Here is a 16,915-nt window from a genome sequence, read left to right on the forward strand (position 1 = left end):
AGTACCCCCTCACTCATACATGTTGATAATTCTCCAAAAGTAGAATGGAACACAGTATTATGATTTTGGAGCAGCTGTGCCACAGGTTATTGTCTCTCTGGGGAAACTAGTTGTAACGCACACTGTTATTGGCTAGTTTAATATGAAATGACTGACAATATGTACTTATCATCTTGGAAATAATTTATTAAATGTTTTCACATGCCCCCTGCAATTTGCTCGAGTACCACTAGCGATACGCCTACCCCTTGTTAGAAAGCCCGTAATTTACCATGTTTTGTGTTGTTCATGCTTCACTGGTAATGTTTAGATTTGGGCGTTGTTTTGTCCCACTGTGTTCGGCCGTCAGTGAACGCACCGCAGTAGTGTGATGTTGCATCAGTTAAAAACGTCTTTTTTATGACTTCTCCGACGCTGTACAGGCAGATGTACCTTTTATCTCCTTCCTTGCGCCTCATCCTTGTTTTCCCAAGTTAATGCTGTGCGTGAATGCATAAAGGTGAGGTTTAATTCAGTTGTTAGATCTGTGTGAGCTCTATTATACACTTTTGTTCAGTGTAACTCTTGTGTTCATTAATGCTAACATTAGCATTCAAGCTAACTGTATAGCGATTTATTATATTAATAAGCATCATAATGACTTAATTTCCTTAGTGGGTTCTGTATTTGATGTGCCTTTGGCTAATCATTATGTTTATGTGTAATATTAGTTACATTCATTTACTGTTTATTTATTCAGTGACATTTTGTATTCTTTGTGTATTGTTACAGTACCACAGCATAAAGCCTTATAAAGACCACAGTTGAGCAGTCCTTGCTGCCACTTACTGACCAAATCCACCAAACAGAGGACAACTTGCCGTGTTCTATGACTTGAACACACATCTATACCTTTGACCGCTCCAAACCAGTGCATCCTTGGAGACATCTCAACACCCTGAGAACCCTCTCCGTTTCACCCCTGGTTGGGAATCACTGATTTAAGTGACACAAAAAATTTGAAGAAGGGAGCCGAGCCAAAGGAACCAGCTCAGTTGAAAGAGCCGGGATTCCCATCACTAATACATTCATACAAATGTAGTTAGAATAACAGTTGCACAATTGTTGACATGTTGCCTGGTTTGCTTCCTTCCTAGCAGGCGTGAATAGTTGAACACGTTAATGGAGACAAGTGCCCATGAGTCCCTTCAGTAAAAATTTTGCAAGACTTGCTCATGACTTGCACATCTCTATTAGCATATTCAATGCATAATATGTATCAAAGTGGTCCCCTGAATCCTTCTGTATGAGACCCTCTAACTGCTTTATGAATCACTCCTGCCTTTTGGAAAAAGCAGCAATTTGGTGGCATGCAGTTGAGCAGAAAAAAGATGCTCATAAGCCTCACAAAGTGCTGACCGCTGGTCCGGAAACTCTGTGATGCCTAGTGTCGTGATGGAATAGACAGCATTGCTGACTTCTGATTTTGTGTACACTTAGTTGAAACAAAGAGCTGTGGTAATGTCTCGTCATTCTAGCTAAAAGGTCGGGTCGTACTGCAGTGATGATGCACAGCAGCTGAATTGCATGCCAGCTGCTTTGGGCTACTTGCTCACTTTCTCTCCTCACATCAGCAAATGGGCCTGGGACTGCTTAAGAGAGTCATGCAGTGAAGTCACCTGCATTTAGACCATCTCCCCTGTGGTCCCCAAAGAGCCCAAGTCTTATGACTTCTCACATCAACACTGTGGCAGGCTGTCAAGACAGCCAGGGCCATGCATACTGCATTGTCCTCCATGTCTTCTTAATAAGGAATTTGACTGCACTCCCCTGGGAATGACAGTTTGCTGAACAGGGTGAGAAGCTTTTCCTTCCTGCTCCTGAGAAAATGATCTGGTTAATATATACCTTCATAGTACTGTGCACCACCCCCAGCCTGGTGGTTTAATAAGAGTGGATATATTTCACTATATGATGTTGACTTAAAATAGTAAGTGGTAGAGTGAATACAGGGTTCAGTAACAATTAATTAGACCAGGTATCGGCAACCTTTACTAGCAAAAGAGCCATTTTTCCCCCTCTTATGCCGAAAACATAACCCGAGTTTTAATCTTTTCTAATTTTACCCGTTACAACAAGAGATTACAAAAATGCAGTGCAGGCCTTTTTGAGTCCTTCCCGTGTGACTTATGTAAAATTAAAATAAAACATAGCACACTTTAATATAAATGGTTTGGGCATCAAACATGCCCAAACCAATTTTGAGGTGATTAACAAGAATGGCGCAGCTACTCATTACCGAGTCCTTTTCTGAACATTTTATTTCCATTTTAGGAGGGTTTCGTGTTTTTTTTTTTGAGCTATGGACTTAAAATTTTGATCAGCTGATGAACAGACTATTTCAGTTTAATGGTTGTTTGCAATAAATTGCTTAAGATTTTTTTGTCTCACTCCCATTTCTGTCACGCTACGCAGGACAGGAGCGTGTACTTCCTGTTCTGCGCCATTATTCTGGCAAGCGGTGCTTCCGGTGTGGTGGACTGCCAGTCCACGCCTGGTGGCCGCACACCTGCTGTCAATATGAATCAGTGACAGTTAAAAGACCTGCGCCGTCGCATGCGCGGTGCTGGTTCATTGTTCATTGTCATGTTCATTGCTGATGAACTCCATTGCCTTTCCAGTGCTGTCACCTAGACTTACCTGTTTATTATTTTTGTATCATTTTTCCCACAGAGCTTTTCCTCTGTCACTTTTGGTTTTGTTCTTGTTGTCTTGCGCAATTAAATGACTTTTAATTTTGCACTTCACCGCCTCCTCTCTGCATACCGGGGGTCAAGTCTTCGACAGCAGCAACCAGCGACGGGACAATTTCTTTTTCATTTTGAAGCTCGACTCTACGCAACTCTACTATTCTACAGTGCAAAAAGTAAATTTTTGCAATTTTTCAACCGGCCTTAAAATTTTGATCAGGAGCGTATTACGTTCGTAGAACAACAAAGCTGGATGACCTCATACTTGCATGAAACTTTGTTTTAAAAACATGAAGAATTCTGCAGTCTGTACTTGTGACTGTGTGCTGCTCTAAGTTTAGATATGAAGTGATATGGCGTAAACGTGGATAACTGCTATTCAATACAATCATTTGGCCATTTATTTCGTTCCCATCTTTGCCTTGTCTTTTCTCATTAACATGAGGATGTTCACTTGAAGTGATAAACACATCTTCAAGCCTGGAACCTCTTCTTCTCAGACTCAAATGTATCAATCAGCTTATTACAATCTAAAGTGCTAAACTCAGAGTTTCCTCTGTGCTGCGATCACCAGCTCAATCTGACAATAACACTCCTAAATTAAATTTACTAAAGTCTATTGGTTTGGTTTGGATGGTTGCTTCTGTTTGTTCCCATTAGTTTACAAGTGGTCCAGCAGCACTTTGTCCATCTTCATCATTTTGTCAAGTGGAGTAGCTCGCTGACGAGCATGTTTATGTGGCCCTTGAACTGCGTGGAGTGGGGAGACTGACTGGCTGAGGCTTGCGTGGTGTTGGAGCTTAAGTTTTTACTGCAGTTAAGTTTATTCACTCCTTATTTGCTGTCTGTACACCTGCCTATTGGAGTTTGAATTCCAATATGATTTCACTATTTACCCCTTTTTTGTTGCACTTGAGAACATTTGGATGTTGGCTTTGTCCCTCAGAAGCATGACCAATGCCCGCACAGCAAAGTATCATCTAGCAAGTATTTTGTTTGAAATATAACCATGTTGTAGCTTGTGGCTAGACTGACTATAATGAATGGACCTTTGACTAGTTGACAAATTACTGTGTGGACCTTCCATCCATCCATTTTCTATGCCGCTTATCCTCATTAGACTGTGTGGACCTTTAAGATTCATATTTGAGGACCAGTGATGTTATTTATGAGACCCTTTCTATCGTCATAGGTTTGCAAACCGTCCCTTAAAAAACGGAATCGTCGCGTATTTAAACACAAAAGTATGCATCTTGTATTGAGTTATAAAGGAAGACACTTTTTCTTGTGAGAATCAAAAATAGTTTGTAAAATGTGAATGGAATTCATCAATGACAGGGCCCAAATGTATTCCCAGCCCCTTCCTGCTCTGTCACAATTGGGAGGCTAACTCCTCCCTGGTGGTGTTTAATTTACACACTTCTGCGGGTAACCTTAGGCAGGGCATGTAAATATAATAATTATTTCATCTGACAGTTTTGTAATTTTGCACTATTCAACTCTATCTTCCCCATGTATTGGTATTACTCCAAAACATGCACATCATTCAATTCAGGTTCAAGTCAAATAGTATCAAAATTGTTTCACACAAATTTAAAAAATCACCACACCGATAGAGGTGAAGACATTTGGGCAACAAGTTGTCACTTCTTTATTTTTCAGGGATTTGGAAACCCTAGTCATTTAAAGAAACAAACTGCCCACATTTCAGCTCTGTTAAAGCCGAAGTATTAGGCTACGTTCACACTGCAGGGTGTGATGCCCAATTCAGATTTGTTTTCAAATACTTAGATTACATTTCAAACTCGTCTCAAATCGTTCTTGCACATTCTACTTGAATGTAGCTGGAACACAGTAGGAATTTTTAAGAATAATGTTAGAATGCAGGCAGAATATTTAGAAAGCACTTAGAATGAAGCCCGGGTTGCGGCACCTCTACCCTGTCCACGTCAGCGGCCAGCGGTGGAGTTCCTCACCTTGGCTCCTTTTTTCCTTGACGTGATTTGAATAAGGGGATGCTTCAGATGCAGCTGGCAAGAGGCAATTTGGACATTTTGACTGCACTTGAGGCACATTTGAGCAGCAATCGAAAGATTATGACGGCATTTGGAGTGCATTCCAAGTGAATTCTTTTAATATCTAAATATATTCCAGCAGCAATTGAGATGCATTGCAGCTAATTTGGGGCCTTTTTGGAGACATTCTGGAAGGATTAGAAGTGGCTAGGTGACTAGGGTGACTAGGGTTTTAGTGGGATAAAACCAATAAATGCACATTAGTGTAGTAGGCTAAATAAATAAATATTAGAAGGGCGGCATGGCTCAAGTGTAACAGTGGTTGTCTCCCAACCTGAAGGTTGCGGGTTTGATCCTTTGTTCTCCCATGATCATGTTGAAGTATTCTTGGGCAAGATACTGAACCCCCAGTTGCTCCTGATGCTGCATCATCAGTAGGTAAATGTGCTAACAGTGTCAAAGTGCCCTGGAGGTGGAAAAGTGTTATACAAGTGAAAGCCCATTCACTACGACTATTTTGATTGTTTTCCCCATTAGTGAATTTGCACCCTCATGCTCAACTCTTTTTCGTTTTAGCAGGTGATGGTGACTGATTATTCCTGCAAATACTGCTTAAGGTTCAGGGGAAGGTTGGTTTCATGACACTACAGTCTTGTTTCCAGCAGTGATGATTATCTTTTATAATATATATACAAATATAAAAGCCTCAATGCCCTTGGGAGCCATGAGTGTAGCAGAATTATTTTTGTAACACTGCCCAGATTTATAAATTGCCACAATCATATTTCTTAGTTTTGAAGAAGTTTGTTTGGCCTCATGTTTTTTATGGATATGCTTTGTCACATTTGAGGCTTTAGTTTTCTATCTTTTTTTTTTATTTTTGGCAGGGTACTAGTTACATTTATGGGTCTAAATCTTGCAAAACGTGCACTTGCATGTTCATTTTTTCAGCTACAGGATTAAAAAAAAATGTTTTTGTGTGAGACATTGCACTGGTAGCTCTGTGAAAAAAAATAATGAGGTAATTGTTAATGAATATCCATCATGTTTCTGGTTAAAATTACTTGCCTTTGCTTTAGAGCCAAGCTCATTCCAATGCTCCTCGTAATTGCTATTTACAGGCTTACCAGAAGATGGTGGTAAAAATCCACCACTGAATTTCATGGCTCATTGTAAGTGTAATTACTTCATTGTTCCCATCACTGAGTCTTTTCCGGACATGCTGTACATTCACACAAATAAAGAGCAATGTGAGACCATGGCATTTATGGTAAGTAATATTACCTACATGCAAACAAAATGTTTTGCTCTTCCTAGTTTTATTTATACATTTGTTCAATTTGGAAAGTAAAAAGACCACTTTTGTTCAAATAATCCATCCACTTGTTAGGTGAGATCTCGATATGACAGCTACGCAGCGTGCTTGGAGCACAAACGGTCATAAATAAAAGCCAATTAAAAACGGGCACTTCTTCCAACACAATGCGACAGATGCCACGTTGCCAAGTCTTGGAGGGTGCAGTTGGCATGACAACTGCAGGACTGGAAAATGACTGTTGTTTTACCACCAGCAGCCAGTTGTTTCAGATAATTTGACAGCAAATCCAGCAGGCCTCACAACCTCAGACAATGTTTAACCATTTCAGTTGAATTCAGCAGGGAGATTTTTTACTGATCAGACACGTAGACATCTGATGAAACAGTTTGTCTGCACAGATGTAGACGAGCTAGCCAGCAAATCCGCTGCAAGGCTGTCATTCATAGCAAGGTCTTGACCTGATTGCAGGATGTTGCAATGTTTTTCAGTTGGCATGGTGCATTTTGAAAAAGTGAATTATAGACAAATACTGGATTGCACGATGCTGATGGAAGGAAGCAGCTATTCCCTTTGGGGTGTCAAGTGGTTGGCTGATGATAACGGTGTGAGGAGTCTGGCCCAAACTGGTAGTTGCTTTAAAGAAAGGGCAATTTCCATTATTGCCTCATCTGTTGCAAGGATCCTTGGAGAAGCCCTGAAGAATTATGTAAAAAAAATAAAATAAAATAAAAAAATCAGTACAAATCGACATTTATTTTAATGTGGCACTCTTCAATGACAGAAAAATAGCATCAAAAAATAAACGTGTTGCATTTATATTTATACTCTTCTCAGGGGTGATTCTAGCTTTCATGGTGCCTGTGCGAGACCCCCTTTGGCAAATGAGCAGTATGGGGAGAATCGGTGTCCCGCCTGTACAGGGTGCCCATAACGTATCCTGACCTCGACCTTGAGCACAAACAAATCTCCTCATCCCTGCAGTTCCCCTCAGAGCAAGTTGTAATATTATGAGAAATAAATAAAACAACTAATAAATTTGTAAATTTTGGAAAATTATGTTGCTTTAAAATTTATAATGTTAGAGAATCAAGTCAAAATATTATATATATTATATATATATATATATATATATATATATATATATATATATACAGTATATATATTATATATATATATATATATATATATATATTATATATATATATATATATATATATATATATATATATATCATATTATATTAAATATTTTGAAAAAAAATGTTAAAAAACCCAACAACAGCAGAAATGAAAATAACTTATAAAATTACTTATAAAAGTAAAAAAAAAAAAAGAGAAAAAACTGTATTCTAACAAGAAAAAGTCACAATTTTTCAAGAATAAATTTGTAATATGAGGAAAAGTAATGTCATTTTAGTAGAATAGAGTTGAAATATGAAAGAAAAAAAATACGTTAGTTTCTTTTTAAGTGGTAACATTGTGAGCAACAAAGAAAGCAAAATAAAGTTGTCATTTTTGGAAAATTAGGTTAGGGAGAAAGTTATAATATTACAGCATCCATCCATCCATCCATCCATCCATCTTCTATGCCACTTATCCTCACTAGGGTCGTGGGTATGCTGGAGCCTATCCCAGCTGACTTCGGGCGTGAGGCGGGGTGCACCCTGGACTAGTCGGCAGTCAATTGCAGGGCATAATATTACAGCAATAAAATTAAAATATTATGGAAATAAAATCATAATACAGTCATCCCTCGTTTATCCCGGTTAATTGGTTCCAGATGCAACCACAATAAGTGAATCTCTGTGAAGTAGGATTGAATATTAATAAACTGAATATTTTTGTAGTTAGAGCATAGAAAACTTGTTTATGACTTTCTAAATACGTTTTTTAACATTATTGGAGCCCTGCAGTCCTTGCGATTGCCACATTATCCTGCGGAGGCCATAGTTACACGTGCTGCTGTCCTTACACACTCGCATTTGTAAGTGCGTGCAAGTGCGATGAATGTGAGTTTTTCCGACCTTCCGAAGTTCTCCAGAACTCCCTGCTGCTAGTGCCTCAAGATGCCGCCCATTCCACCGCATGGACTCCGGATTCTGATGCCGCAAGAGCAGCTTCAAGTGGCAGCGCACCTCATGCAGCATCATCAAATTTTGCCCATGTTTTCGCAAGTAGACAGCACGCTAAAATCACACTAAAACACTGGTCACATCAAAAACAGCCACTGCTTGTTCAACAACAAAGCTAAAGGTAGTGCTTTTGTCATGTTGGTTAACTTCACTGCAATATACAAACAATATTTTACATCAACATAATCTAGTCTGTGGGTTTTATTTTCAATTTGATGGAATGATTCACATTTTTATCGTGTATCTAAAAATACAATTATTTTAATTATGTAATCTAAAATGTGCAAGTTGTTGGTATAATTTATAAGTCCAGCCACAAACCCATGTATTTTTTGCCGTTTACGGTAATGTTCATCAATAATTCATGAAGACCATATATTTTGTGAGAACATTATCCCGATGCCACAGGTCTGTAACACCTCTGTGATTTGTCTTCATGGCAGACTTGACATTGCAAGCATTTGAGAACAATGGGGTTCATAAACAGCAATTCATCTCTATAGTCCAGTCCTTTGGGGGCATTCAGTGCATGCTCCCATTCTTGCGAGATACCACAAATGGTCAAAACTGATTCAGGAAATGGTGGGATACTGAACAAAGAACACATACTAGTGTGAGCATATATACAAGCTGTTGACATTGCAGTCTCAGAGGAAAAAAAATCAATACATTTATTGATTTAAATAGATCTGTTCATGGTCCTTGAGCCTGTTGTGTAGCACTACAATAGCATATTAGTTAGCCAAGTGATCCACAAAATACTATTGAGGTTTCTTTGTTGTTTAACTGTTTTTTAACACTGCCACAAGCACAATATACAGTAGTCACTGTTTATTTGCTAACTGTCATTGTTTATTATCGCTAACCTATATATAGTTATAGGACATATAGTTATACAGTGTTTTGACTTGATGTTATGGATTCAGACGGATATACAGCACTAAGCTCACATCTTCCAGCAAAGTGTAGTTTTCTGTGAAACAAAAACGAATTCCAACATGAAATCGAAACAGAAAAATATCTTTGCAAAACTGTGTACATCCTTCAAGTAACACTAGTCAAGTGGCTTTTGCACTCCTAGTTTGTCAGATTGTGAGAGTATCTGACATGCACAGAGCTCAAGGTCATCCCACAGATTTTCAGTTACATTCATGGCTGGGCTGTGGACATTTCAATACAAAGTTTGTGGTCGTTTTGTTGATTTGAATGGATGCTTCGGGTCGCTGGCGTGCCAAAATGTGAATTCCTTTTCAACCTCACCTTTTAAGCAGATGCCAGCAAGTTTTGTGCCAAAATTGCCAGATATTTTGGAACACAATTTGCTTTGATTTTTAGCTTCAAACGTGCTTTTAGGAAATATGGACAATAAGTTCAGCCAAATTGCACACAAATTTCCAGCATCCTTTTGGAAGATTGCAGTATGTTTCTGCCAATATGTATTTTTCTTTCTGTTAAGAAAAGCCCAGACATAACAGAACATGACATTGTTGAGACAGACTCCAATAGCCCAGGTTTAGGTTACATTTATATGACAGCAACTTGGTAAAAACGAAATACCCGTTCACATAGACCTGCAAAAACAACTAAAACTATGCATGCCAACCCGGTTGTTATCGATGGTTCTTTGTCCATAATCACTATGTGCATGCGTGCCACCTTATAAACACCCTTTTTTGGTGTAAAATGAAATTTTGTAAATGAAATAACGCAGTAAATGTGCGTTTTGTTGAAGACGCATTGTAAGCGCAAAAGCTGTATTCCGTACCTGTTTTTATTAAGAATTACTGTACTTATGCATGCCATGTCCAAACACTTAACCCACATGTGCATGTTCACAGTTTTTACAGAAGGTCACACAGAATTTGCATGGATTCAGCATTTTATTGTTTTCAAAACATTTCACTTGCACTGTCTGCTTAAGTTGGTCTTGTGTGGTTGTTCCCTTCGAAACAGTGAGTCAATTGCATGATTTGTTTGGCTTACGCTTTTTACGCCGGATGCACTTCCTGACGCAACCCACCCATTTATCTGGGCTTGGGACCAGCACAGTGGCCGGGTGTTTAAGGGCCCTGGCTGGGAATCCAACCCATGCTGTCGACATGAAAGGCTGCAGCAAATGAAACGATGCGAATTAAATGCCTCCTAGAGCCGGCTCTTTGAAGTGAATGTAAAGCCGCATGTGATTGGTCAAAATGTGTGGTGCTGTGTGTTTCGACACTAAACAGCGGGGGGAGGGAGGGTTTACAAACACAAGCAAGCTGGAAAGGTGAGGAAAATGAGCGTCGGGAAACAAAAGGTGAGACACTTTCTGAATGTCAATCTTCACTAAATACTAGCAAAAACTGATACCTGTAAGCTGTTTTTTGTTGTTGTTTTAAACACTTTAATTAATATTTTGTTGGGCAATGTTTTGTTGATTTTGTGTTGTCTCACTGTAAATAGTTGGAAAATGGCAAATAATACACACAATCAGATTGAACCTTTTTGTCTAATTGAGACGGGTCTTTGTTTTTATGTTTAATATTTAGTTTTGTGTTGCAATCTGTTCCATGTTGTGTATATAAATGAAGCCATATCAACAGTACATTACATTTAATATAGTATAGTAACAGTATAGTAACAGTAACATTTGATATAATTGTTTATATTAGAAACTCATTTTAGACAGATTTTGGTAAGAAATCAATTAAGCCACTAAAAACTCTGAGGAGCCATTGTGGAGCTCTTTGTAGGGAGCCAAGCCAAAAGAAGTGTTTCCCTTATAAGAGCCAAAACTCCTATCACTAATAATAATTATCATAAAAGGCATGAGTGAAAAAGCTACTTAGCCTGCTTCAGGTGATATAGAGGAATGGTTCCCAAACTTTTTTACAGTCGCGTACCCTTTCAGACATTTGACCTGAAGCCATGTACCCTTGACTCCTGCTCATTTAAAAAAACATACACCTTTTTATATGAATTGACTTGATATATTGAACATAATTCATTGGTGAATTAATTTTATAGTAATTACCGGTCAACATTTTTTATTTTGCATGGTTACATTTTGATAAAGTTTAACATGAGCACTGATAAATAGATACATAATCATCTGCATATCTTTTATAAATATTAAACAGAATGAATTAGTTAATTCATTTTATAGTAATTCCGTGTCAAAATGCGTATTTTGCATGGTTACATTTTGATACAGTTTCACATGAGCGCTGATCGATAGTAATCATTCTATGTATCTTTTATTCCAGTCTGATTCATTCTTTTGTTTGAATGAGTTGAACTTGAGCTTCACTTATTTTGCCCACTCATGGTGGCGATGGTTTAAGTCTGCATATCAATTTAATGCCAAACTGAAGGGGAAACTATTAACAATCACGATGAAGCAGTATCTAACGTACAAAATACATACAACCAATAATAAAGCCTCATTTTCGGGCGAATCCCCACTCACAGTGACAGGTTTTCACCACTGCGCTGTACGGTGATTGGAACACCAATAGAAATGACATCTTCAGGATTAAACACTCTTAATTCACAAAATAATCATCAAACTTACTTATTTGTTCATATGATGCACACAGAGAAATGAACAACATCGTGCGCTGTCTCCTTTCTGCTCCGTTCTCCTTGCTCCGTTTTTAACTTTTATTCACATACACCCTGTTACAATTGGCGTACCCCTAGGGGTATGCGTACCCCACTTTGGGAACCTAGGATACAGAGTAATTCAAACTGATGAACAACCCCCACAAATGCTGGTCTGCAAGGACAAGATGGTTTAGGACTAAGGATGTCCTTTGGGAGGGTCTTGCTGGAACATCACAATGGAGTGAACAAAGCTGGATGAGAATTACAAAGCTTTTCCTTAATGGGCTGCATTGTGCCAGGATTTTTCTCTACAGTGTATTTTTTTTTATCCACACAAATCCATAGCTTCTTTGCCGCGACACAAGAGTGTCCTGCTGTAGTATTAACTGCTAGTTTAGCTTCATGTGGGTGCTTTGCCAGTTTACTGTATTTGAAATAATGTGGGTGTCTTGGCATCGTGTCTCTTATTGTGGGTGTCTCGTTTTTGGTGTGGGTTGGCCTATGATTGCAGCTCTTTTTAAAGACTGCTGCTGGTGAGCCTTCATTCTGCTGTTCAGGATTGTAGTGATGAAATCTTAAATATCTTAAATTGGCTTATGTTGAATTAATCACCATGTATCATTTTATACAGTATAATTCTTGGAGTTTATCTTGGTCGTGTCTGAATGAGCCTTAATTAGTTGAGGTAGGGTCACAGTAACTAATCATACAAAACTCTACTTTCTATTTGTATGTGTTAGGGATGCTCCGATCGATCGGCCACCGATGAATATCGGCCGATTTTCGTAAAAAACATATGATCGGTGTATGCCGGTAAACACCTTTCAAAGCTGATCACAAAAAACAATCATCATACGGCGTCAAATCATTGTTATCTTAAACAAAACAAAAAATGTATTGAACAGTTTATTTCACATGTATTCATATTACTCCATAACAAGCATCAAATTCAATTCAGGTTGGTCAAATTGTTTCACACAAATAAAGGCAAAAAAAAAGACAATCCGCCCAAAGTTTATTTTTTAATAATTACCTATTTGCCAGGGGCCATTGGAATTGTCAAATGGCTCCACTGAGGGGGCATAGGAGCCTTTCAATTTTGCGATTGTGGTAATTTGCTGAATTAAATCAATTATAAATGTTTCTCCTAGTGGGAATGTGGTATTTTGAAAGATGAGTGATACAATCAGTCAATATTGCGCTGTACACAGTCCAGTAATACTAAGTGTACTAGTATTAGTTTGTCCAAGTGATGTTGCTTTATGACTTCAGCAGCAGAGCAGTTTTGTCTGCCTGCACTCAGTTTGTCACACTTGTGTCCATCTCATGTTGTTTTCAACGCACAATAAAAGCACTATGAATGTACGCTCTACAGCCATCCTACCTCAGTTTGATTGTGGAAGCGTTACAACTTGTAACTTCTTTTCATGTGGTGAAACTAGTGCTAGTTTTCCAGCACTGCTCTTTTGAGTTATTGGTTTAATTTACATCAACAGCTGCAAAGTGCTGCCTGACTGTACTCCATGGCAATGATTTTGCTTTAGTAGTTAACCAAAGTTTGTATTTCCACATTTATATTTTGATAACATGTTCACTACTTTCAACAAGTGTTTAGGCAGCGTTCACATTTCACGGTATTCTGGTCTGCGCCAAAAGATTAAAAAAAGGCTGCACAGCAAAAACGTATGCATAAAGTAAGGATATGATTGGGCAGCTCTTGATACATATTATCGGACCACAGGGCAGCAGATAATCTTCAGGTTTTTCAGGGCAGGCTCAAGACCCACCGCTTTGATCTGGCTTTAATATTTCTCATTTACCAATTTGATTAGAGCAATTTTTTTTCGGGGGTGTTATTTTAACGCTGTAAGGCACTTTGGGTTGCATTTTATACGTATGAAAAGCGCTTTGATTTGATTATGCGATCAAGCTCAATTATTCAAGATTCAAGAGTTTTATTGTCATATGCACAGTAAAACAGGTAGTTCTGCTATGCAATGAAATTCTTATTCTGTTCATTCTGCCAAGAAAAGAAAGAAAACACAAGAAAAAGAATAACAACATAAGAAACATGAATACCAATAAATTAAGCAACAACAACAGAAGAGACATGAATACCAATGAATGAATAAATCAATAAATAAATCAATAAATAAATAGCTATGAGTGTGTGTGTGTGTGTTGCGTGCGGCATGTGTGAGTGCTTCGTTGAGAAGCCTGATGGCCTGTGGGTGAAACCTGTTTGCCAGTCGTGTGGTCCTGGACTTCAAACTCCTGTAGCGTCTGCCTGACGGTAGGAGTGTGAATAATGAGTGTTGTGGATGTGTGCTGTCCTTGATGAGGTTGTTTGTTCTTCGTAGGACACGAGATTTATAAATGTCTTGCAGTGAGGGGAGGGCTGCCCCAACAATGTTCTGTGAGGTCTTGATCACCCGCTGGAGTGCCTTCCTATCACGTGTTGTACAGTTACCGTACCAAACAGTGATGGAGGCGGTAAGGACACTTTCCATAGTGCATCTGTCGAAGCAACTCAGGATTTTGGTGGACATGCCAAATTTCCTCAGTCTTCTCAGGAAGTACAGTCTCCTTTGGGACTTCTTGATAATTTGTTGGGTGTTGTGAGACCAGGTGAGGTCCTCGCTGATGTGTGTGCCAAGGAACTTGAAGGTTTTCACCCTCTCCACCTCAGTCTCATCAATAAACAGGGGTCTATACGGCTCCTTTTTCCTTGTTCTTGGGTCAATGATCATCTCTTTAGTCTTATCTGTAATGAGAATGAGATTGTTATCATGACACCAAGATATGAGGTCCGCCACCTATCTTCTGTATGAAGTTTCAACACCACCAGTGATCAGGCCAATGACTGTAGTGTCATCTGCAAATTTAATGATGCTGGTGTTGTTGTGGGAGGCCACACAATCATAGGTGAAGAGCGTGTAGAGGAGCGGACTCAGCACACACCCCTGTGGGGTCCCAGTGCTCACAATTCTTGAGCTGGATGTGCGATTGTGGACTCTGACTGACTGGGGACTGCCTGTGAGAAAGTTAAACACCCAGTTACAGAGGGAGGGTGACAGGCCAAGTGTGAGGAGCTTATCTGTGAGTTTGTGGGGGCTGATTGTATTAAATGCAGAGCTATAGTCTATAAATAGCATTCTGACGTATGTGTCCTGGCCCTGTAGGTGAGAAAGGGCTGTGTGGATGGCAGTGTTGACTGCATCATCAGTGGACTGGTTCTAGCGGTATGCAAACTGTAGAGGGTCCACAGTGACCGGGATGCTATTTTTGATGTGGGTCATGACTATCCTTTCAAAGCACTTCATTACAATAGGAGTGAGTGCTATACTGTAGGGCGATAGTCATTTAAGCAGGACACGTTGCTCTTCTGGGTACGGGCACTATGGTGGTAAGCAGGTTGGTACAGATGCTTGTGCAAGTGACAGGTTAAATATGTCCCCAACCACTGCCGTACTCCAGCTGCATCTTACCTCCCTGGGCAAAAGGTTTGGTTGCCGTCCAAGGATCTGGCACTTGCTGTGCCCCCCAGGAAGTTGGCTCCCCGGTTCATTGGTCCGTTTGAGGTGGAACACGTCATCAACCCCAGCTCTGTCAAGCTCAAGCTGCCTGCCTCAGTCACCGCTCACCCTGTGTTCCATGTTTCCCGTCTGAAACCAGTTGAGACCAGTCCGCTCAGCCCTCCAGTCGAGACTTCTCCTTCGCCAAGGCTGGTTGATGGCCATCATGCATATAGTGTTACTGCCGTTATTGATTCTAGGAAACGGGGCAGGGGAGTATAAAATTATCCCATAAAATTATAAATTATCTCATCTCAGACTTTCACTCTAAGTTTCCGGATAAGCCAGGTGGGCCACCAGGTGGTGACCGTTAGGGGGAGGGTACTGTTATGTTATGTGTTTGTTTGGACTTTGTGTGGCTGCTGGTTTCTGTGCATTCATTGTGTGTTTCTTTATGCCAAGGCAACCTGAGTGCTCAGTAGGGGTGTGGCAAGAAGACACAACTGTGGCAGATTGGCAATTAGGCCTCCTTATGCCAGCTGTTACAGAGGGAGGACGCAGAGTTGTTCTCAGCACGTGTCCTCCAAGTCTCCTTTGGCCTTCTGCCTTTTCTTTTTTTGTTTGTGCTCCTGCTACGTTGTACAATCAAGCCCTTGTTGGCTTTGCCTTTAGTTTAACTTACTTTTTTACTAGCATTTTGCTATGCCTTGTGTTTGAAACTTTTGGTTGTATTTCTTCCTAGCCTCTGTTCTATGCCTGATTTGGATGTTTTGCCATTGAGACCTACAATAAAGACTGTTTTTTGCGGCATGCACCTCTGTCTTGCATCTTGGGTTCCTGTCCTCACCAAACCTAACATTAGGTTTGGAAAAATTTGAATATTATGGGAATAAAGTGAAAATATTATGAGAAGAAAGTTGAACTAAAGTATTTTGGGAAAAAAAACCCAGCAAAACTGGGAAAAAGAGCCCAGAGCAAAGTTCATATTAATTATAAACTTTTTCACCTAAATCACAAAGCTGTGAGGCAGTTTTTTGTTGAAATTCCATTTTGTAGTATGTGGCTCTTGATGGAAAAAAAGCTTGGGCACCCCTGTCTTAAGGGATTTCCAATCAATAGGACACAAATGTAATCATGCTCAAAGCAATGATTCATACTGTATACTCCATCGTGCTTAAGATGCCATAGTGCTTTATTAAGGACAATTTAAAATACATGTCTTGGGAAATAAGCAAATTAGCACCAGCTTTACATTATACCATCATGTGCCACATGCACAGCACACCACAAGAATAGCTGTGTCCAACAATAGCTCAGATGGGTTTTTCATTGATTTGTTTGAATTACTTCCTTCCGTATCCCCATTCATTACTTTTAAATATATTATATAACTAAATATTCCTGACACGATGCATTTACCCCTCCGCGAAGATCATGAACCAGCTGCCAGAGAACTGCCTAAAACATGATCTTTACAACCAAACTTGTCTTTTGTGTTTTCTCATATTATTTCCACATAAGTGTTGAAAGAATGACACGTAGACACTGAAATGGTAATGTATGCACCGGATTGCCGGATATTGTCCCATCCTATACCACCCCTCTGTAAACATACCATGCAT

At 39.4% G+C, this 16,915-nt stretch overlaps 1 long non-coding RNA gene across 1 annotated transcript; it reads left to right on the plus strand.

The window, feature by feature from the left end:
- Positions 1-365: 365 nt before the first annotated feature.
- On the plus strand, positions 366-2,419 carry LOC129178770 (uncharacterized). The gene is made up of 2 exons (XR_008569844.1): positions 366-499; positions 772-2,419. It is a non-coding gene; the product is annotated as an uncharacterized LOC129178770 (long non-coding RNA).
- The last annotated feature ends 14,496 nt before the right edge of the window (positions 2,420-16,915 follow it).

This window comes from Dunckerocampus dactyliophorus, chromosome 3, assembly GCF_027744805.1.
Source record: "Dunckerocampus dactyliophorus isolate RoL2022-P2 chromosome 3, RoL_Ddac_1.1, whole genome shotgun sequence".
In the NCBI taxonomy this organism is placed as follows: domain Eukaryota; kingdom Metazoa; phylum Chordata; class Actinopteri; order Syngnathiformes; family Syngnathidae; genus Dunckerocampus; species Dunckerocampus dactyliophorus.